Source organism: Chiroxiphia lanceolata, chromosome 4, assembly GCF_009829145.1.
Source record: "Chiroxiphia lanceolata isolate bChiLan1 chromosome 4, bChiLan1.pri, whole genome shotgun sequence".
Lineage (NCBI taxonomy): Eukaryota > Metazoa > Chordata > Aves > Passeriformes > Pipridae > Chiroxiphia > Chiroxiphia lanceolata.
Window position 1 is genome coordinate 35466405 of NC_045640.1, and position 22545 is coordinate 35488949.

At 35.6% G+C, this 22545-nt stretch overlaps 1 protein-coding gene across 5 annotated transcripts in view; it reads right to left on the reverse strand.

The window, feature by feature from the left end:
• The window catches only part of TENM3 (teneurin transmembrane protein 3), a 1309047-nt gene that overhangs the window by 853139 nt on the left and 433363 nt on the right, over positions 1 to 22545 (reverse strand). For all 5 annotated transcript variants that reach the window (XM_032684675.1, XM_032684682.1, XM_032684680.1 and 2 more), the window contains exon 6: positions 21888 to 21927. The gene's annotated coding sequence lies outside the window, so the exon portion shown is untranslated. The remainder of the gene's footprint in view (positions 1 to 21887; positions 21928 to 22545) is intronic.

A 22545-nucleotide genomic window follows, 5' to 3' on the forward strand; every position in this document is an offset into this window, starting at 1 on the left:
AGTTGCAATTAAAAGGACCTGGACCTACAATTAAAAGTGGACCTGGAAATAGCAAGCCTAGTGCAGACCAACCGTGACAAGCACAACCAAGTGTATGCAAGAAATCACAAAGAAACACTGTGTAATTTCTGACCCTCCTTCTAAATGCTATTTCTGACCTTTCTTCTATTTAGCTTCAACAAAGTTATTTTACTTCACTTTCAATGTTACTTCACTTCAGCTGAAAAAAAAAAAAAGAAAACAAAAGCAACAAAGAAATCAGTCTAATTATGTTGGAGGAAGCTGTTTCCTCAGTTTACTCATGAAATCCAACCTTAGTGACTACTTACTACTTATAAAACCAACACAGTGGACGTTGAAATTATTTGTACAAGTAATTCTGTTTTAGAATTACATATTCTATTTTAGAACCTCTTGTGAAACCAAAATAGATGGTCAGATACCAAAACCCAGCCACAGAAACTCACTACAGTAACATACTTTATAGGGGATTTTAATTTAGTCTAAAAGTAAGGAAAGTGATATCAATATTTACTGATATAATCTATATAGTCACATCAGTTGTTTCACATAATGTTCCCACAGTACAAGAGTAAATGACCCCCAGTGCAGTTAAGGAAAAGAATTCAGGCTTCCCTCACAGACAAGTAGCAGTAACTAAACTAAGCAGAAAAAGCACTAACTTTTTTCAAAGTCTTAAAATATGTTTCAGTTTAAAAAGAGCCTCCAAATGTTTAAAAGCAAAGAAACTTAAAACACTGAATTAGAATTTATGAAGGAGATATAGGAACAGGACAGATACTGCTTCTGCCTGAGGTGCAAAGACCACATCAGATGCAAAGGACTAAGAAAGAAAACTGCTGGGTTTTGGATACCTTTAAAGAGAGAATTTTTACAAAGCAGAGGCTTTGCTCTGTTTCCCATAGGTTGTAGGTTTAGAAAAAAGTGGTAGAAGAAGGGAAGAATCATTGTTCCTTATGACAGGAAACAAAGACTTAATATGGCTTCTTATTACTCCATATCCCACTATGATATCCAAATTTCTTCTCTCCAACTATAATAGGAAATCAAATTGAGGAGTTTCTGGCAACTCCAATTCTATTTACTCAAAATATCTCCTTTAATCCAAGTTTTGACCCCTGTACATTTTAAGAGATGCTATTCTGTCCCAACCTGATGCAGTTTGTAGACTGAAGCAAATACTTCAGAACTGAGAGAGTTTAATTTGAATTTACAGCTCCTTACTTCATAATAATACTACATGGTAAGACTGTGAAGAGGCATATATAAAATTATAAGCTATATATGAATTATATACAGAGATAGAGATCTCATGCATACCTGTGTATCAGTACAGGATTTGAGTGCTTAATCAGTTTAGAAAACAGCTCATACAGTTGCATCACCAGCACATATTTCACTGGTGGATTTAAAAATAGTGTTTTTAGAAGAAAAAAAACCTTTGCATAAGTTGTTAATTTTGCAATGAAAATTTCAACTACAACCCCTTACACCTGGACTTCTGCCTGGTTAAGTAAGCAATACAGTAATGACAGTTTGGTTACACCTTGTATTATGTATGTCTATGTAGATTACTTCTTGTTTCATTATAAAATCAGCTGGGAGGGAACAAGAAAAGACCTGAGACTTGAGAGGGGTCAATTGATGGGAGGATGATGTGAATTCTGAAGAAAAGCACAAAAAATTTCATTCAGGAAAAAATACCACAACCAAACAATACATTAACAGAATGGAGTCCTCCACCCCCATCCCCAACTCTTCTCATTCTGTCATTCTTTTACTGAGGGAAAGAAGCATATTTGTGGCTTTCGGTTACAATGAAAAGGGATGTTAGGTGAACATACAAGAAGGACTATGGAGCCCATGTGAGTATTCCATCTTCCTGCAGTCCACTACCTTTGCTACTTGATAAGGTGATGAATACAATTTCAGCACTAGATACCCTCACTCCCCTAACAGGGAGAGAAATTGTAAAGGAAGTAAAACAGTGGAGAATATCCATAAATCTGTGACAAACTTAAGTTATTTCTCTGAAGGGCATGCACTTAAACATCTGGAAAAAGGGAAACATAGTATCCACTTTTAAGAAGGTAATCAAGGACAATCCTGGGAACTACTGACCTGTCAGCCCCACCTCTGTGCTTGGAAAGATCATGGAACAGGTCCTCCTAGAAGCTGTGCTAAGACACATGGAGGACTGGGAGGTGATTCGAGAAGCAGGGCTTCTCCAAGGGCAAGTCCTGCCTGACCAATGTTGTGGCTTTCTACGATGAAGTACCTACATCAGTGGATAAGGGAAGAATTACAGGTGTCATTCATCTGCACTTCTGTAAAGCCTTTGATGTGGTCCCCCCCAGCATCCTTCTGTCCAAATTGGAGGCTGATGGATTCGATGGGCAGACTGTTAGGTGGATGAGGAAAGGCTGAGAGAATTGGAATTGTTCAGCCTGAAGAAGAGAAGGCTTCAGGGTGACCTAGTTACAGCCTTCCAGTTCCTGAAGGGAACTTAGAGAAAAGATGGCAGAAGACTATTTACAAGGGCATGTAGTGACAGGACAAGGGGGAATGGGTTTAAATTGAAAGAGAATAAGTTTAGATTAGATATTAGGAAAAAATTCTTTACTGTGAGGATGGTGAGGCACTGAAATAGGCTGCCCAAAGAAGTTGTGGATACCCCATCCCTGCAGGTGTTCAAGGCCAAGTTGGATGGGGCTCGAAGCAACCTGGCCTAGTTGAAGGTGTCTCTGCCCACAGCAGGGGGGTTGGAACTAGATGATCTTCAAGGTATCCTTTGAACCCAAACGATCACTAGAGCAGCTGTCTCATTGTGATGTCAGATGAGACCTGTGAGGCTCCTAAAGCAATAAGGTCTAGGGCTGGAATCCCTGCTCACCTTATCTGAGGCTCAAACCACAGGCAGGAGCTTGGGGAGGAGATGCTGAGGAGCACAAACACCCACAATATAGATTGAAGTGGGATGTTGATTGATAGCACAAGGCCAAAAAGGCCTTTAGAAAAGTCACCAAATGCTAAGGAGGAAGGAAAGGTAGCAAGATACAACAGAAGGAGAAGGATTCTGTCTCAGTAGGATAGGCAAATGGTAAGATAGGAGCTGAAGTGGTGACATTCCACTTTGTGTGCCAAACTCAGCAAACAGAAGAAGCAGATTAGTGTTCTGTGGATACTGAAAGGGAAAGCTTCTTTGTTTAAGTTGTGAGGCATAAACATGCCTCTCTGTAAGAATGAATATGCAATTTCCTCAAAGAACGTGCAGCATATATCTGTACATGTATTCACACAAACATACACATATGAGACACAGAATATATCTTGTTCCATTAGTTTCTAGAATTGTTACTATATAAGACCCAAGCAAATCAAGAGACTACCCAAAACTTCACAGCACATTTTAAAATAATTTTTATAATCTCTAGCTCTAAAGAAAAAAAAATAAGATTATTCTATGAAGTGGGTTTTATTATCGACATATTAGCTATGAGTAAATGTGTATTTTTCTTGCCTTGAAAATGTCTATATAAACTGTGACAGAATATTTTACTACTAAATTATAGGTAATATAAGAGGTGTCTTAGAAGTAAAATAAAAACCCATAATCATTGTGTTATTGATTTACTGAGTTATGCACTTAAATACCTATTTCTTCATAATTCAGACATTATCAAGTTTTTTAGTAGATATAGTAGCACCTGTGCCTTGTCAAAATTAACTAAGCAATCTTTCATCTTTCAATTTTTAAGGAATGAACATCTGTGCAGACTCACATGAAAACCGACTGTACAGGACACAAGAGGAATTGCCACACAAGGGACGGCACAACAAGACTTCTGCTGTGTCTTTTATTCTCAGAAATAAATGAAAGTAATTTCAGATTAAGCCCTAGTCTTCACCTTTTAGGAATTTGATTAAATTAATGTTAAAAATCACTCCTAACATTTTTTATTTGTTACTAAAAACTTTATCAACACTGACAGGCTGACAGCATAGCTGACGAAACACAATATGCCAAAAGAACTGCAGGTACGTGACTCACCGTACCATAAAATAGAAATTAGTGAAAGTAAGAATTCTGTTTTAATTATACTTTCAATATATGTATAATGTTAAAACTGATTATTTAGTTCTCAATGGAAAAGGGTGAATTTGTGGGACATAATAGGAATATTACTAGAGCAAAACTCTTATGAGGAGCAGCTGAGGGAGCTGAGGTTGTTTAGCCTGGAGAAAAGGAGGCTGAGAGGAGACCTTATTGCTCTCTACAACTACCTGAAAAGAATAGCAAGGGGAGGGTGCCAGTCTCTTCTCCCAGGTAACAAACATCAGAACAAGAGGAAATCACCTCAACTTGCACCAGCGGAGGTTTAGTTTGGATATTAGGAAAAATTTCTTCACTGAAAGAGTGGTCAAGCACTGCAACAGGCTGCCCAGGGAACTGGTGGAGTAACCACCTCTGGAAGTGTTCGAAAAACATCTAGATGTGGTGCTTGGAGACAGTTTAGTGGTCTAGATGTCAATGCGGGGTTAATGGTTGGACCTCATGATCGTACAGGTTTTATCCAACCTTTACAATTCTATGATTTTATGATTATTGTCTTGGCCACAGTGATGAAGTGCAGAGTTTATAATGAGCATACACTAATATTTGGAATGTAAAGATAAACCAATCTGTATGAACAGTTACAGGATTGTGTATGCTATACAGGGTAGATGGAGTGGCATTTTGGCATAGGGTTGAGACTAGAAAGCTTTTTTTACTCTTATATGACTGCTATCACTTATCTGAAAATGGCTGTGCTGTGGTCAGAGAATGCAGAACTTTCCAGAAGGATAGGCAGAGCGAGCCAGACCAGTCACAACCAGCTGCCTGCAGCCAAGGGAACTTCAGTCAGTCAGACTCAGGTATTCACTACCCAGTTGATAACTGTGGGGGAATTTGGCAAAGACTCCATGAGATGGTGGGAGAGGCCATCAAGTGCTGAGGCTAATGGCCAGGGATAAGGTGAGGATATTGCTGAGAACTGAGATCTTAAATCTTCAGAGTTCCTAACAGCCTAAATCCAGGTTTCAAGGGTTTTATTTGAAGGTTTAGTAGACCACAAATCAATTCTTTTACTTAAAAATATTGGAGAAAGCCCTAGGTTTTAGACTACCAGGCTGTCCCTGTCATAATGCTGTAAGCAGTCAGGTAGCTGGGGTGCTCTGGCTGACCAGAGCGAGCGCTGTCGTGTAAACTGACAGGAAACCAGACAGATTGCCACTTGAAGCTTCCTACCTTTCAGCAGAAATGTATAGGAACTGACATGCCTCCTTGAAGTATTTCATTTCTGATGAACAAGCACACACATACCAAAGGATGGCACTTCACTGAAAGCTGATTTCTTGAAAGTGTAAAATGTCATTTGGAAACAGTAAAGCATCTGCTGGGCAACAACATGCATATGAAGCACGTATAGAAGTTAGAAGTAATTGTGGACAATTAAAAACAAAAGAGAGAAAAAAACCTGAGCTCAGAAAGTCAAGAGACAATCCACTTTCTGACTATTATTTTTCAATTAGAAAATCTTATTCTGTTATTACCCTCCCTTAACTCTTGTTTTGTGTCATAGAAACACTGAGGAGCTATTCCTATCAAGTCTTAAGGCAGTGTCCATTTTTTTTTTATGAAAGACAGGAAGGGAAAGAATATAAGGACAAAAGTTGATTGACATTTAAACTGTGTTTGCAACAGTGCATGGCAAGAAATGGAGAAGAAAAAGGTGAGCAAAATCCAGAAATGAGATTTTTTTAATGAAATTCAGAAAATATATCACTCCAAATACACGGTGAAATCTGAGATCTAAATAAGACGGGGAACTGAAGATAAAACCTTACACTACAGATTTATCTTCCATACTCCTTTGCTCTTCTTAATCATTAACAGAGTAATATAAATTGCATCTGAGGAGGGGCTAGGTCTTTCTTCAATACAGGGTTTTTTTTGCACATCTCTGAGCAAACAATAATATGAGTGAGTGTGACTTTAGAATGGAAACAAATCATGATCGTTCACTGCTTTGTCTGTGTGAGTTTTCTGGGGGAAGCCCTGGGAAGTGTTTGCAAGGCTAAAACCAGCTCTTGTGCTTGGAAGAACATCATAAAACAGGTCTGTGACCTCCGCTGGCATCTCTAAAAGAACACTTTATGAGGCTCTTATTAAGTACATGCAGCTTGTGAAATGTTCTCCAGTTACAGCAGTGCATGATTTTGCTGGGAGATAGCAGGGGAAAAGTCAGAAGATTTCATACACGAGGGCGTATCTAGTTCATGTCCTTCTATAATATTGAGACCCAGTAAATGGATTTCAGGCTGGTAAGGTAGAGTGTCTTATAGCAGTTTCATGTCACATCTTTGTGTGCGATGTCACAGTTAAAGAGCTTAAGGGATTTACACAAGTAATAATTTTTTTAAATATCAATTTTACATTTTGACGAGAATGAAATTTTAAAACATCAGTTGGCAAGTGGATTTGTTTGCAGGTATACCAAAAAACAAAGCTAGGATTTATTCACCTAATTTCCTTCTTCCCAAGTTCCTAGATTTACTTTACTTGGTAGGAGAAAATTATTTTTAAGCACGGCACAGTGTTGGAATCTTGATCAGCAGAAAAGGAACTAATAAAATTAGTAGCAGGCCTGGACAGCAGGAGCTGGGTGATACTCCTTACTCTGAGGAGCTTCATCACAAGACCCGTTAATATTTAACTATGTTTGATTGTCCTGTCTCTTTCAGCAAGATATGGAAAGAAGCCCCTTTGTTCTCTTCCCCCCATGTGATCCTCGCTACTGGAAAATATTAACCACTTGTGTAACTGTAGCAGAGAATTTTGTAATCATCTAGTTAGCATAATGCATCCCCAATTAGCATAACCCGTCCTCTTCATTAAATGTCCTGCCTCCAAGACCTTTATATTGCGAGTTGTGTGTTCAACAAATATTCCAGTTTCTACCCCCGAATTGGGATCGTGTAGTTCTATTGACCACGCACAGCACAGCACAGCATCGAAGAGTTTCAAAAGTCCCCCTCATGGAGGACATGCATTTAACAAAAGTAGAAACTGATTTCTTTTTTGCGATGTTTTACAGTTTCAGAGAAGATTGAAAATCAAGACCAGTTAATTTTTTTTCTAATAACCAATACCAGGAGATGTGCTTCAGCATTGACCATGTAACAACTGGAGAAAAAAATGTCCCTTTGAACACAACACACTGTACATTTCCCTATCAACCAGCACTATGCAGTATCTGATGACCCAGTTCATGTATTCAGGTTTTATCCCCCTTAAAGCAAGGAAACAACAGAATAGTGTGCTTTTAGTTTATAAAAACATATGTGCTACTCACAAGTGGGATTTTGCTGACATGTTTGGATAAAACAAACTTAAACCTTAAGAGCTTTTTACTTTCAGCATTAAGACAAACCTTTTTATTTTTAATATTAAGGCATTAATGTTAAAACAAGTTATCCTCACAAGGAATTTCACCCACTGTATAAAATCAGTCATTTGATGCAATATGGCTACCTGAACATCACCTGTTTGTAATATCTCTAAAGAAGTTCTTAGAAACAGCAATACTCTATCAGATCTTGAACACTCGAGTTTTATTTTCTGGAACTCGCAGTGGATATATCGTTCTCATTTCATTTTGGGACCTGATTAACTACATAGCTTTGAAGTTACAGACAGGCTTTAGCCTAGTTGTCCTGTTAAACAAATTTCCTTGATAAAATTGCATGCTACTTGTTTCGTAGTGTTAGGATTGCAAAGATCACTACTAGACTTTGAAACTTTGTATTCACCATTTATGTTTGGGGTTTGTTTTTAACATAATTAATATGGAATAAGGGGATGTACCTATCTACAGTAGGGTTTTAGACAGCAGCGAGACTGAGTATTGCTCACCAGCCCCAGCTAGACATACATTTAACTGGTGAAACACCTGCGCTGTTTAGGTGAGAAAAATGGTTAATCTGTGTGTAGAAGTTAAAAGTTTTACATTTGTAAAAAACAAAAACAAATAAAGAAAAACCCCACCAAGCCCTGGATACTGTTCTTACTTGTTTCCTGATGATTAAACTAATGAGTAGTCTGGATTTCTTCTGCAGCCTTGAACTTCTAGAGGATAAAAATAGCCTAGAGAAGAGGAGACTGAGGGGAGACCTTATTGTGGTCTTCAACATCATCACGAGGGGAAGCAGAGGAGCAGGTACCGATCCCTTCACTCTCAGGACCAGTGACGGGACTCGAAGAAACAGCACGAAGCTGAGTCAGAAGAGGTTTAGACTGGATATCAGGAAAAGTTTTTTCACCTAGAGAGTGGTTGAGCACTGGGACAGGCTCTGCAGGGGAGTGGTCACAGCACCAAGCCTGACAGAGTTCGAGAAGTGTTTGGACAACAATCTCAGGCAAAATATATTTGACACAACGGATTTCTAGACAACCTATTTTTCTAGAATTTACTAAATTCTTTTAATTAAGATGGGCAAACACAAATTTTAGATCTTAGCAATTTTAAATAAAATGTCTTCCTTTCTGATATATGCCAAAGATACCATAAGACGTAAAAGTTAAAAAAAAAAAAGCAAAAGTGGGATTTTCTCTGCCACAAAGCTTCTTTTTAGTTTCTTAGATTTTTTCCAGACTGTAATATTTACATATTAATCATGCAATAAATTACATAGAAGGCATCTCCTTTTTTATATGTTGGTTTTTTTCATTTCAAAATCATTATGATTGCACACCTACACAGATACTGTTGCTATCCTTTATTTCTTTCCTTATGAAGTTTTAGTCAACATCCAAATTCACCCCATGTTGCATAAAAGCCTACAAATTCTTTAACATCAAAGAGAACTTAAAAAAAAAAAAAAAAGAAATCTATCCAGAATTTGGAAACCTCATCAATAATTTATTCTTGAAACCAGATAAGAAACATAAGGTAGTTGTAAACAAAACTGAAAACATATTCTATAATCATTATTTTCCTGTGTTTTGGAAAAGGACATTATGGCATTCCTCTGACCAACAATATATTCTCGCTAACAAGGACAGTACAGCCTTAATGATCTGAAACTCGTTTATCTGGGAGAAATAAGATTCAGTCACACAAATGAATTGTTGATAAACTAGGGTCATTGAGCAAAAGATCCTGCAGAGTCTGTAAGATCCACAGGACAGAAACTCTCTCCTGCAGAGTCTTTCTTCTGAGAAACAAGTAAACTCTGCAGGCTCAAACATTTCTGTACACAATATTTTAAACACAAGAAACCAGACGGACTGAAGCAGTCCCAATGGACACACCAAAGATGGAGATAACTCTATGTTTTGGTTATAGCAATTATGCAGTTAGATGTCTATTGTGTTTGGTTTGTTGATTTTTTTTTTTAATTAGTGCTGCTAGTTCGTTTATTGATTTAATTTTACATTTCTTTAAGGATTTCTCCTATTTTTTTTCCATTTGAAAAATTCTCAATTGTACTAGACTAATAGGCAAAGATCTACCTAAACTTTATTTTGCAATGCTTTACTCTAAGACGTAAAAAGAGGTAAGGATCAGTTACAAGTCAGAAATTTTCTGTATTCCCTATTGACTTTTCTCTGTGTTTACTGTTTTTTTACAAGGGTAGCAAAGTAACAGTTCACCTGTGATAACAATCACAATAGCAGCAGCATCTGCAAATGAATGAAAATGCTCTAGCAACATAAACAGTATATTACATTAGGGTACAATAGAAAAAAAAATATTCTATCTTAATAAGAATTATTTTCCTATAATTTCAAATTATTTAGTTTTTAGTGGAAATAGGAGAATTTTCCTGCAGGGGATATCAAAAGGTAGAACCATCTACTATTTTAATACCCTATAATAACAAAGATAAGTGAGATTTAACAACTCTGCAGGACTTAAGTTTATATCCTGCTTGGAAATTATAAAGTACAGTTGCAGGCAGCCCTCTCTTTTTCCCGTGGCTCCTATGAAAGAGTTGTGATGTTTATTACATACTGAGCCTTTTTACCACAACACAGTGCACTTCTGATATTGTTGATCATGCATTTTAAGAATTATGTGTACTGAAAACATTAAGGACATTTTTTTGGTTAGATTTAAATCAGTACCTACACACTGGGAAGTGAGAAGAAATAATTAAGAATGTTTTCCACATGTAGATTAATTAAAAGTGGCTTTAGGTAGCAAATATTTCAATTAAAATGGAAACTGACTGGAAATTTTTGAGCAAAATTTTCTTGGCAAAATCTTTGCTCTTCACAGCTGACCCATTAATTCATATCAGTAGGAAAAAACCTCCCAAAAAGACACTATTTCTAATATCTTTTTTTTTTTTAATTAATTACAAGATTTTAGTGTGCCACAAAGGAAGTTAAGGTAATCCAGTGTATTTTAGACCTGCCTGAGAATAAGTTGTCTGTCCAGCTATTCAGGTACCATCTTAGCTGGCGCAGGGAGCAGGCAAGGCTTTGTCCCTACTCCTTCAGACTACTTCCATTATACAGCTGTGGAATCTGTTAGTTTAATATAGGCAATCCTCTTTATCTTTCTTACTGGAGCTGTACCTCAGCTTCCTCATGGGCACTTGGCACACAAAGAGAAAACAAATGGAAAAGAAAGAGTGACAACTCAGCTGGAAGGCTGGTGCAGCACTCTGGCCAGGAAGAAAGCTGGTAGTCTCAGAAGGGAGGGGGAATTTAGACATAGTCTAGGCAGATATGCAAAATGATGGTAGGCTGAGAGTTGAACTGGGTAAGGGCAGAAGTTATGTGGAGGTGGAGCAGACTATACTGATTTGGAATTTGCAGATAGGAATAAATAACTGCTGGGCAAAGCATAGGACGCTAAGGAGGAGGAGAGAGCTTTTGCAACAAAGCAAAATTGGCAGTTCCCAATGCATTTAGACAAGTCAGCAGCACTGATTGTCACACATGCACACATGCACACGCAGACAGACACATCTATACTCTAATGACATTTTTCAAAGCCAGAAATTTTTTTGTCCATCTACCATTGGTCTGTCAAGGAGGAGCTCGCTCTGGCGCATTTTTTCTGAAAATCCATAACTGTGTATAGCACATACTAGTACAAAAGTGGCATTAGTTTTACGACAGTTCTTAACACTGACAAAGCTAAATATTGGGAGAAAATGATACTTTTACCATTCTGAAGTGTTCCATATGATTTTTTTTAGTAAAAAAAACCTTCTCAGACTCAATTAATTCATTCCGAGTGAATTCTTAAAGAATGCAGGAGTGGAGTGCAGTGGTTTTGGTAACTGTTTCCTTTTATTCATTACAAAAGATCTGAAAATGAAGAAAATAAACTACCTACTTTTCAGGATATTCAAGCAAAAATACTTCAAAATGGAAAAAATAGTATGACAGTAAGGCTTCACCTCTTCTAATAATGGCAGCAATACAAGAAGCTATAAAAAAAGGGTATCCCGAGACAGTATAGATCAGTGCTGTTCAGCAGCAGCTGACTCTTTGGGTTGAAATCAGTGGGAGTTATCCTGTTTACTTTAATGGATCTATGATTTTACTCCTTTTTCATAGTAGTTGCTTTCTAAATTGCTAGTTGCATTCACTTATCAATTTTCTTTATGTAGCACAGTATTTACAACAGCAGCATGTAGTACATGAATTGGGTTACCAACATCCTATTGCTCAGGAGGGCATTTGCAGTTAATACACCAGTGACACACGATCACGCTGTGGTAGAGTAGAGCTAACTATTTCACCAACATGGCTTCCTTCTGAAAAGGAGTCCTCTAATGCCCTATAGACATACAGCTCTTCTGCTGGCCCAGAATTACTGGAAATGTCCCTGGATAAAGGGGACATATGGCAAGCAATTCACAGAATCATTTAGGTTGGAAAAGACCTCTAAAATCACCAAATCCAACTGTAAACCCAGCACTGCTGAGTCCAACACCAAATTATGTCCCTAAGCAGCACATCTCTTTTAAATAGCTCTAGAGATTGTGCCTCCACCACTTCCCTGGGCAGCCTGTTCCAATGCTTGACAACCCTTTTGGTAAAGAAACTTTCCCTAATACCCAATCTAAACTTTTCCTGGCACAACTTGAGGCCATGTCTTTTGGTCCTATCCCTTGTTACTTGGAGAAGATACCAGTTTCCACCTTGTTACAACCTTCTTACAGGTAGTTGTAGACAGCAATAATGTTCCTCCTGAAACTCCATTTCTCCAAGCTAAACCTCAGCTCCCTCAGCGACTCTTCATCACACTTTTGCTTTAGACCCTCCACCAGTTTTGTTGTTGTTCTTTGGAAATGTTCCAGCACATCTGAATCACACTTGTGATCAATTTACAAGTGTCTATATTTGTGCAGATTACTAAATTTTGCTTTGAAGTGTAAATAGATTGAGCAAAACTAAAAAAAATTGTTACAGTCTTGTTACACTCTTACAGAAAGAGTGAAGCATAAAGAAGAATCTATATATACAAACCAGGAAATATATTTTGTAGAGCTTCAGATTACGTTTTCTAGATGAACTACTAGTATCCCTGCAAAGTTTAGTGCTGGCAGAGATTTGCAGTCGTGCTGACAGTGCTTTACAAAATTCATTTGCTACTGCTCTCAAAAACTATTTGTTGTAAATAACCTTTACTGCTGAAGATGAAAACAAAGAAAGGACAGGAGGTAAAAATGTGGAAATCAAAACTAAGGTCAAATAAAACCTGCTGAGCATCACACTTTCAAGCCCGTGCTAGGCAGCGAAAGGCTTTGTAGAGATCAGTATATAACCACATGAATCTGTGTATGGGATTAGATGGGCCTGATAATTGTTCTAGCATTTGACCTGAAAATTTGTTAAAGCAGGTGCTCAAGCAATGAAAGTTTTATGCAAAAAATTCATCATCTCTCTACAGTCTTTCTATTTAAACCTAAATACATATGATATTATAAGAGATATTGAAATTTTCCCTTTTACCTACAGGGTTTGTGCATGTAAACTGTGCATGTCAAGAAAAATAAGAGCACTGGCATTTCTAAACAAGCTTTAAATCATTGGCAGTAAGATCAATATAATAATATAAGTGCTTATTTTTCCAGTTCATACCTAATAACCTATAAGGTCATTTTCAGTCACAGTTCACTGGAGTTAATTTTAAAGCACAATATTGAAGTCAAGGTATCTTCACAATTAACTAGGCATTAAATACAAATGTAGTCTGACATATATTGAGTTGAATATGTGCAAATAAACCCTTGAAGGCAAATGAGAAAAGGTTTAATAAAAATTAAAAACAAAGTCTCTGTGAAGGTGTACACTCACATGTGCATTATTACATCTCAGTTGCTATTGGAGAGCAAGAAAAATTGCACCAAGTTTGTGTCACTGTGAAGGAGATTCAGTTAGAAGTTATTTTTTTGAACTGATGCCAACATTTAAGGAATTTTAGCAAATCAGTTATCTCTGGGCATAGTTTACAGTAAGTTGTGGTACAGTAATTTATCTTCAGCAACATGCGGGAAAACAGTTTCAGCCAATAGTTGGGTATTTTCTGGGAAAAAAAGAACACTGTGTAGAAAGTCATCCTTTGAGCTATTATATTTTTTCAGATCCTCACCAAGAATAAGATGAAACAGGTTAACTGCTCCCTATGGCTAATGTAACTTAAACCTAAAGTCCACTATATATGTATTTAACTTTGTAAGAAATAATTTTCCCACTGTAGTTGTCTCCTCTATTACCATTACTGAGCAGAAGTGTCAACAGAATCTAGAATCACTAAAAAAGAGGAGAAACCTCAAGAAAACAGTTCTTTCTACACCTAGCTAATTATCTACATATTGTGCATAAGTTTTAATGCAACTGTATTATAAAAGAAATTAAACTAAACTTGTCAAATTTTACAAGGCGGGGAATGTTACTTTGATGATGTGGTCAGTTATGGCTTTACTTTTTACTATTTACTCTCACATTTTAGTGACTGGATAAAATGCTACTAGTAAGATATAACAGAATCTCCCCCATCTGTTTAATCGACTTCCTTATTTCCTGTCTCTCAGAAGAAAAAAAAGTATTTCCTGATTATTAAATTTCATCCGTTTTCTCTTTATCCTCTGACATCTGGCTTAGAGGGTAATGCAGAAAATGGTGTAAGTTATTACAATGCATTAACTGTATATATATGTATATATCTCTTAAGAGACCTTCAGTTTGTCTTAAGCACGTTTAATTCAATAAGAAAGCTTTTTGAGCTATAATAAAAATATAGCTAAATGGAAAGAGGTTTTTTTGTTTTTCTTGTTTGTTTTTTTTGTTGTTGTTTTGTTTGTTTGTTTGTTTTGTCTCCAGAAAAATTTTGTTACAAACCCAGTAATCTTTCTTTGAAATGTTTTACTTTTCCTTTGATAGTTCTGAAAACAGACTTAGCTTGGTAAGTGAACTTCTGGGTCTAATTTAACTATGTTGTGAATTTGTGTGACAGTTTGCTAGGGTATAAATGAAACTGTTTTTAAAGCAGTCTCAACAGGGGAAGCATCAAAGAATGATGAACATCAGAAATGAGGTTGCTGTGAGGTTTGCAAACTGATTGTAAGAAAACTTTTCTACACTATTTTATTTCTACTGCAAAAATCTCATACATGCCTCTACTTAGCACATGAAAGAAGAAGAAAAAAAACGAACTTAGGCTGGAGGATTCAAAGCAAAACAATACTGTAGCTCCGACCACTTGTTTTGTACCCTAGTCTGAAACAGAGGTTGCTTGAAGACTAATGACTGCTGCAAGCTTGAAACCTCTGGGTAGCTTTACTTTTTCCAGTGTTTCCACAGGGTAGATTCCACTCCACAGTACTTCTAAATAAGGGTTATGCTTGAACACACAACTATGCATTGAGCAAGGGGTGACAGAGTAATGTCTAATGCATTGGATACATCTTGAAATATCTGTTTCAGCTGAATCCTAACAGTTTCAGGTGCGAATGTATCATTTGAAACAAGATACAGTAAGCAAGTATGAATACTGCTAACCTGAGGAAGCTGGCGGTATTTTCTAGGTCATATATGTAGTCACTGAATTTGTTTCATAGGTTAAAAATTTCGATACACCTTTTTATTTCCAAAACACAATAGCAGATAAGCTAAACATAAGAAAATGCCTTTAAGCTGTAATTTGAATTCTACTGTATCCATAGTTCAGGACACCTTACCTCATCAAGGTAATAGTGACAATTTGATAATGATCTGGGGCTTGAATTAGTAGTGTTGTAGTAGTTTCATAATGGGGGAATTTGATTCCAAGTGAAATATTTGCTCTCGCAGTCTCTCACAGTGAGAAACATAGATGAAAAAACAGGAAAGAACCATAGCCATTCATGGATCAATGGATCACTTCTACCATTCCATCTATTGAAAATGTTTATCATACATAACCATATGTTTCCAACACAATTCTTAAATTTTCAAAATAGGAAAACCATCAGAGTGCTTAAACATTGGAAATATGCTGCTTTTGATTCAGAATTATCACAGATAAGAGTACTCTATCTCGCTTTCCAAATAGATGGCTTTAGACACTGCATTGAGGAATTAAAATGTCGTATGGATGATACTGGTGACAATAGCAGGAATAATCTCTCTACTCTGACACAAATAGTGAATCAGAAAATGATTTACTGTTTCTGAAAAAAACCAGTAGAACACTGTAAAATCATACAAGAGTCAAGAGTTGTTTTAAGCTGAATTGAAGCAGGACTTCCAAAATTCCTTTTTCATTCAAAGAGGAAATTTAATCTGCATCTCTTGTCATTGTAAGAACTTTGAAAATATAAAAGAGGTTGCAATTCATAATAATACATTGTTTTACCTGTAAATATCTAGGGATATTTAACTATAATGCTCCATATATTTCTGTGGTCCTGTAACTGACTTCTGGTTGACATCAGAATGAACTGATCACTTTTAATAGAAACACATTAATACAACTGGTGGATATATCAGCATACAATAAGATAGGTTCAGAAGTTCAGTTTACTTAATTAAGAATTTAAAGGGTAGTGTGAAAAATAAATAAGACTAGAATTTTGCCCTTAAACCCAGAAATTACAGCTAGCAAATTCTAGTTTGGCCCAAATACATGACCTTTGAAACACACAAATCAAGAAGCAAATCTACACTTCTTGTGTACTTCTTGTACTATCTTTCACTTCTTCTATCTTTTCTACTATCTTCTATTTTTTTCTACTATCTTTCACTTCTTCTAGTTTCTTCTAGATTCTAAACCAAGATTTCTTCTAAAATGCAATTGTCATTATATGAAACCACTACAACACCGGTTAAAAAATGGCAAAGGCATAAAATAAGTACAATTATGTATTATAAGAATGCAAAATTACATACAAATTAAAAGGATTAAGGTGTCAGGTAAGAAAATCTATATTAGGATGGTCTCTATAAAAAAATATAGATCTACTGTGATATATAACAATTTCTAGTTGACCACAGGTATGACTAAATAACATAGCTTGTATGTAGAGATACAGTAATAGGACTTGCTAGAACAAATAAGAAATAAAGCACTTTTCATCCAGAATAGGTGAAATACAACAGAGTTTAATTTCATGTATCAGCACTTTTTCTAACAATATAAATGTTATTGAGATTATAATATTGTCTTTTCACTTTTTTTTTTCCCAGAGAAGACTCTACTGGCAATTGTGAATGTATTTTCTAAGAAATATAATTTGCTAGAGTGCAAGGTCAACTAAATTGATGTCTTGCATTATATAAGTCTAGTAGTTTTTGGGGGGAACATTATGTAGCTGCTTATTAAAAACAATAAAGTCTGTTTCCATTTTTTTTTAAATATGACTATTTAGAGAGATGTCAGAAAGGAAGACAAACATTTTTATATAAGATTGACATGTGCTAACTTATGAAAGATAATTTGAGTAGTCAGCAAATCCCTACTGGCACAAACGTGAGGAGACACTGGTCAGAAAAATCTGTCTGGTTTTCAGAATGTGTAACACTTCTCTCAGAGAAATAAAAGGGTCTCTCACTAAAATCTTAGCTGTTACATTACCATTAAATCAGTGCCTGCTAGCAAGCATGTTAAAAGGTTGTTAAAGGTTTTCATTGTAAATACTATTTTTCTGAGAGCTTAAACAACACTAGCAGAAAGGGGCTCTGGGCTAAAGTCTGTTGTATTGCATATCTCTTAGACAGTATGTCTTCAGGCATCTATTTTTTAATTCCTTTACTGAGATAGGTCCTAATCTTGAAAAGCAAAGCTGAAGTGAAAGCAATGGGACAGAATCCTTAAGAACGCTTAAGCACTGGGCACACAAGGTGCAATTTGCAATCTGATCCTCCTTGCTGGGATCTCAGTCAGAACCTGGTTTCTTAAAATCCCTTTAAATTGAATTGATTCAAGACAACCACATTTTTAAGACATTTTATTTGGATTAATAGCTGATTTCATATATTTCCATGAGAAAACTCTTTATGAGTATTCCCGCATAGTCATTTCTCCATCTTTCTATTGTAAAAGAACTAGATATACCACTGATAGACTCATCTAACTAAATTATTCCCGCTCTCCCCAAGAATAGCTTCAGAACAGCCACCATACAGGTAGTTAGAAACATAACCACCAGTATCAGTCATGAAAGGAAAAACTGTGCATAAGAACAAAGGCCTTAAGAAGTCACAAAAATTGAGAGAAAAATGCACCAATTAAACAAATGTTAATGGAGTGACATCCAAAAAGAAGATGTATGGAAACAAGAGGAGCAAATACTGAGTATCTTTAGAAAATAAAAGAGATAGCATTGTTGCCTGAAAAAATACAGATTAAGATGTCAGATTAAAAAGGAAAAGCCACTCATTACCTATCCAAGATAGTCCATACCAGAAAGGTAGGAGTAAGCCTAAGCTACACTTCCTTTGTGCCACTAAATACACATCAGTACAAATCACATAGAGTATGCCCTCAAAGTATGCATGAAATACAATGAACTGGCATTTTTTCAACAAAAAATTTAAATGCCATTAATTTTGTCATTAAAATTTTAAACTTTTTTGCCACCTCTGGAGACATTCAGAAACAGAATTCATCCTTCACAAGAAATGAGAAAATAGTACTTGACAGAAATAGTTAAATAATGTACCATCTATTTAGCAAAAACAGAATGAAAGATTTAAACACTGACCAACTCTATGTATTAGTAATCTCATATCTACAAGAATTTTGAGTCAACATCTCCCTTTCATTTTAACCATAGCTGTTGGACTTCAGTATCTCTGCAAACAGGGTCATAAGTCCCTAATAGTAACTGGAGGTAAATACTTTGGATCATTATTTATTAAAAAAAAAAAGATTTCTAATGGCGTGTTACGGAATAATGATAAGGTAGATAGAACTATCTTAACTAAGCCTATAAGAAAGAACTAGTAGAAGACTTCCACAGAGCCTAAGATCAGACCTAAACAGAAAAGAGCTTCATGACAATGAAACCTTGTAGGCATACAACAATAGCAAAAGTGGTATTGAGAGCATGATTCTCTGGTTTACTTGAGGAAACCAAGCCTTCAACATGCTAACTTAAACATTACGTATCTGAGCATAACTAGATCTGATTTTGATCTATTTAAAGTTTATTGCTGCAGTCTCCTCCATACAGAAGCAAAATGAAGCTGGATGAATGAATTTTGCCTGAGAAAGGGAGAAAGACACTTAACAATGGAAAGACAGAAAAGATTGTAATACAAAAAAGGGCAAAAATTTCATTAACATTTCACAAGTGGCAACTGCTGAGTTCAATAAGAAGCAATGCTTGTAATGACTGTGCTGGTCTACTTTAATTAATAACATTGTCTTCCTTATTAATAAATCAATTAAAAAAATTACAAAGGAAAGCAGGCAAATTCAGTATGTAGTGTACAAAATAATTTCTTTTATAATTTTATTCTTATGAAGTAATCAAAGAACTTTTCTAAAATCTAGGATGGTTCCAAATAGTTTATGATTTTCTCTCTCACAGGGGCATCTATTTTATAACTATTGAAATTTATTTTATTTCATTTTATCCAATAATCTATTCCAAAAATTTAATTAATTTTATTGTGAAAACATAAATAAGAATACCTAGCATACATGTAATCTGTAAAGTTCAACAGGAAGGGAAACAATAAAGAGGTGTAGAGGTTAAGTAATATGTCCAAGGTCAAATATATCAGCAGAAGAAAAGTCAGAAGTTCATAGATTAGCTGAATTCTTATTAATTAGCATTACATTGACATATTTTGTAAAACTACAGGTAAAGATTGCTTGCTGTGTAATAATGTATCCTAATAACTCTCAGTGGGAACATCCACTTGAAGGAGAAAGGAAGTGATGAGAATGTGAATAGTAACAAATCGTTAGAAAGACAGTATTCACTCAAGAGTTGTAAGATAATTCACAAATGAAATGGCTTATTGACTACTGAAGTATAAAGGTACTGAGATCTAGAAGATGTAAATTGCAGTGAAAATAAATTTGAATGAAAAGTTAAATAGCAGATACAAAAAAAGACAGTCTGCCTTTTGACAGACTTTAATATACTGAAGTCCATATTGTTCAAGTTACTATAAACTATAATAAAAAACTCAAGAGTGGACTTTTGCAAAGACAGCTTGTGCTGTTCAACATTCATAAATGATCTGGGAAAAGGGGATGAGAGTTGTTGAGAAATGTTCCTGATCAGAGTTATTTGGGTTAGCTAGGACAAGGACAGACAATGTAGAATTTCAGAAATTCTGTGCTCATAAGCCTGAGTGACAGGGAAATACAATGGCAGAATAAATATAAATAAATTTAAAGTGATACACAAGTGGGGTGAGGGAAGGTGGGAAATTTAAGTGAGCTTGGAGTTGACAATCACTCTGGCGAAATGAGCCCAAAGTTGCTTAACTGTTCAATACCAGTATTCATTAAGAAATTAAGAAGGAAAAGCTAAGGGAGTAATTTTGAAATAGTATAAAACTAAGGACTTCTCACACTTCGAAAGTCACATGTAGCATGCAAAATCCCAAACAGGGCAACACAGTTGAACAACACCTTCTTTACAGAGAGCAGAGTAGGATACTTCTCTTGAAAAGATCTCCAAACAAGGAATAGATGAGGGTCACAAATCACTGGTGGAGTACAGGGAAAGGACTGTTCACAGCTCAGTAAATCCAATGGAATGTAGATTCAAATTAAGATAGAAGAAATCACATTCAGAACAAAAAAAGTGTAGTTCTTGATACATAAAATGAACAGTAGACCTTTGCAACTTTTTACAAAGGTATCTATTCTAAGATTTAAATAGGTTTATGGGAATAAATTCATGGAATACAAAACAAAAAATCTTAATCTTAGAAACTACCTGCATCTGATGAAATTTCATCACCTAAAAATGCTGGAGGCTGGTGAATCTTGTTCTCATTTTTCTCTGGATATTTATTTATCAGTGCCCAGAGAGAGGATGCTGTCCAGACAATTCTTATCCTAATCTGATTATGGCCATTCTTGTTTTGCTATGTTTCCCCTAGTTGTTATTTTTATGCAGCTTCCTGAAGTGGGCATGGATGCCTTTGATGCACCTAATTGTGTTGATGTGTGATACACAGAAAATATTCCATTCTCAGTTTTGGATTACTCTTGTAGGAGTAGAAAGGAAGAATAATCATAAAATGTAAGTGCTACTGCACTTCACTTAAAATGCTAGTATCTTATAAGTGAATCACTACAAAAGTGCAAACATGGAATCTCTCTGAAAAGTCAACAAGTCTTCCAATGTGAATTGCCCTTTGCCATTGAAGAATATCTTTTGGCAACAATTGGAATACCAATGAGATTAAACATACTTCCTCTAAAGCTTTTCAAATGAAACAACATGGCTTTATCATAGCATTGAGTAGTAACACTTCATTTATTATGCACATTAATTATTGCTGAATTATAATGGAGTGCCTAAAAAGATGTATAATGTTCACATTAATACTAAATGAATTCATTATGATCAGTGTAATTACAATGCATACTAACTAAATTAATGGCAGCTAGACATGCTAGAAAAAGTGTTACCCATTTACTTAACATGTCCCAAACAGAATATATTTTGTTAATGCATTTGTAAGAGTAGTGTGAATAGTTTGAATAGTAGTGTGAAGCAGAGTGTTTAGCAGAGGGTTTTTAGTATCATTAAACAACAAATAATTTTACTGTATGTTGGGTTTATATATATATATGTATACATGTACATACATATGTATATATGTATGTATATATATAACATGAAAGCATTATCTGAATTAAACAAAAATAAAGCTTCAAGTCAGTCTGATTCTTCTGCTTGTATTTAGTTTCACTTTTACACATGCAAGAATAAAATTCTAGATGCACAGTTAGGAAAATAGGAAGTCAGGGAACAGACTATATATGCTGCTGTGCCCCAGTTTTTCACTCCAGGATTCATTCTGGTGTGCACTCTACAGATCAACCATGTTCCAGGCAAAGCCTGATGTCAGGTGGTATGTTTAGCATGCTTCTGCATTTATATTTCTTGACCTGTTGGCCTAAGCCTTACATAAACTATTCTTGCCGATGGCAAAAGAAATCTGGCTTGGGGATTGTATCTGTAGCCACATACCAGATGTCTCACAGGCTCTCACAGAGCATTAATTGTGCACCAGTTTTCAAGGAAGAACACAGTTTTATCCATGAGATAAATTTTTAGCAGATTCAGAAAAATAAAATGTGAAACCTAATTGAACAGGAGAAACAAAAAGAATTACTTACAATGTTCTTTTCAATCAATGAAATGCAATTTTGCTGCCATCTCTGAAAGTAAACAAAGCAAAAGAAAGAAAATTTCACATAAATCATAGAATTATAGAAATTTTATGTACAAGTTAACAGAGTATAATTAGATGTTATATTACTAATAGGCAACTAAAATATATTGCACTTATTCTTCCTCTACTTTGATTCAATACTCTGATTCAAAGGCAACATCATCAACTGGATTCCTTCTTTTGCATTCACATATCTAATACAGCATAAACTGTAAAAAACATCGATTGCTTTGTCCAAAAATAAAAATCAGTGGATTAGCAGAGCAAACAAAGATTGAAAATGCTGCCAAACACTTGACGAAGCATCAAAACACAGCTTGATTCTTTGTTCACACAATAGAAGATACAAAGAAAAAAGTATCATCCTTTAACTTTTCTTGTATTGTATTTCAGAGGAAGATGAACTGTAGCCTTCCGGCAATCGCTAATGCAGTGTTTGTATTCTGTGTTGAGATTATCCACTTGGGTGCTGCACTGAAGCTGCCTGGGCTATTTTGACACTGCATCCAGATGCTCCAATTTTGCTTCAGTGACTCAGAGCAGAGCCAAAATGCCTTAAAGCAATGTTCAAAGGGTTAGGCCTTGATGAACAATTAAAGTAC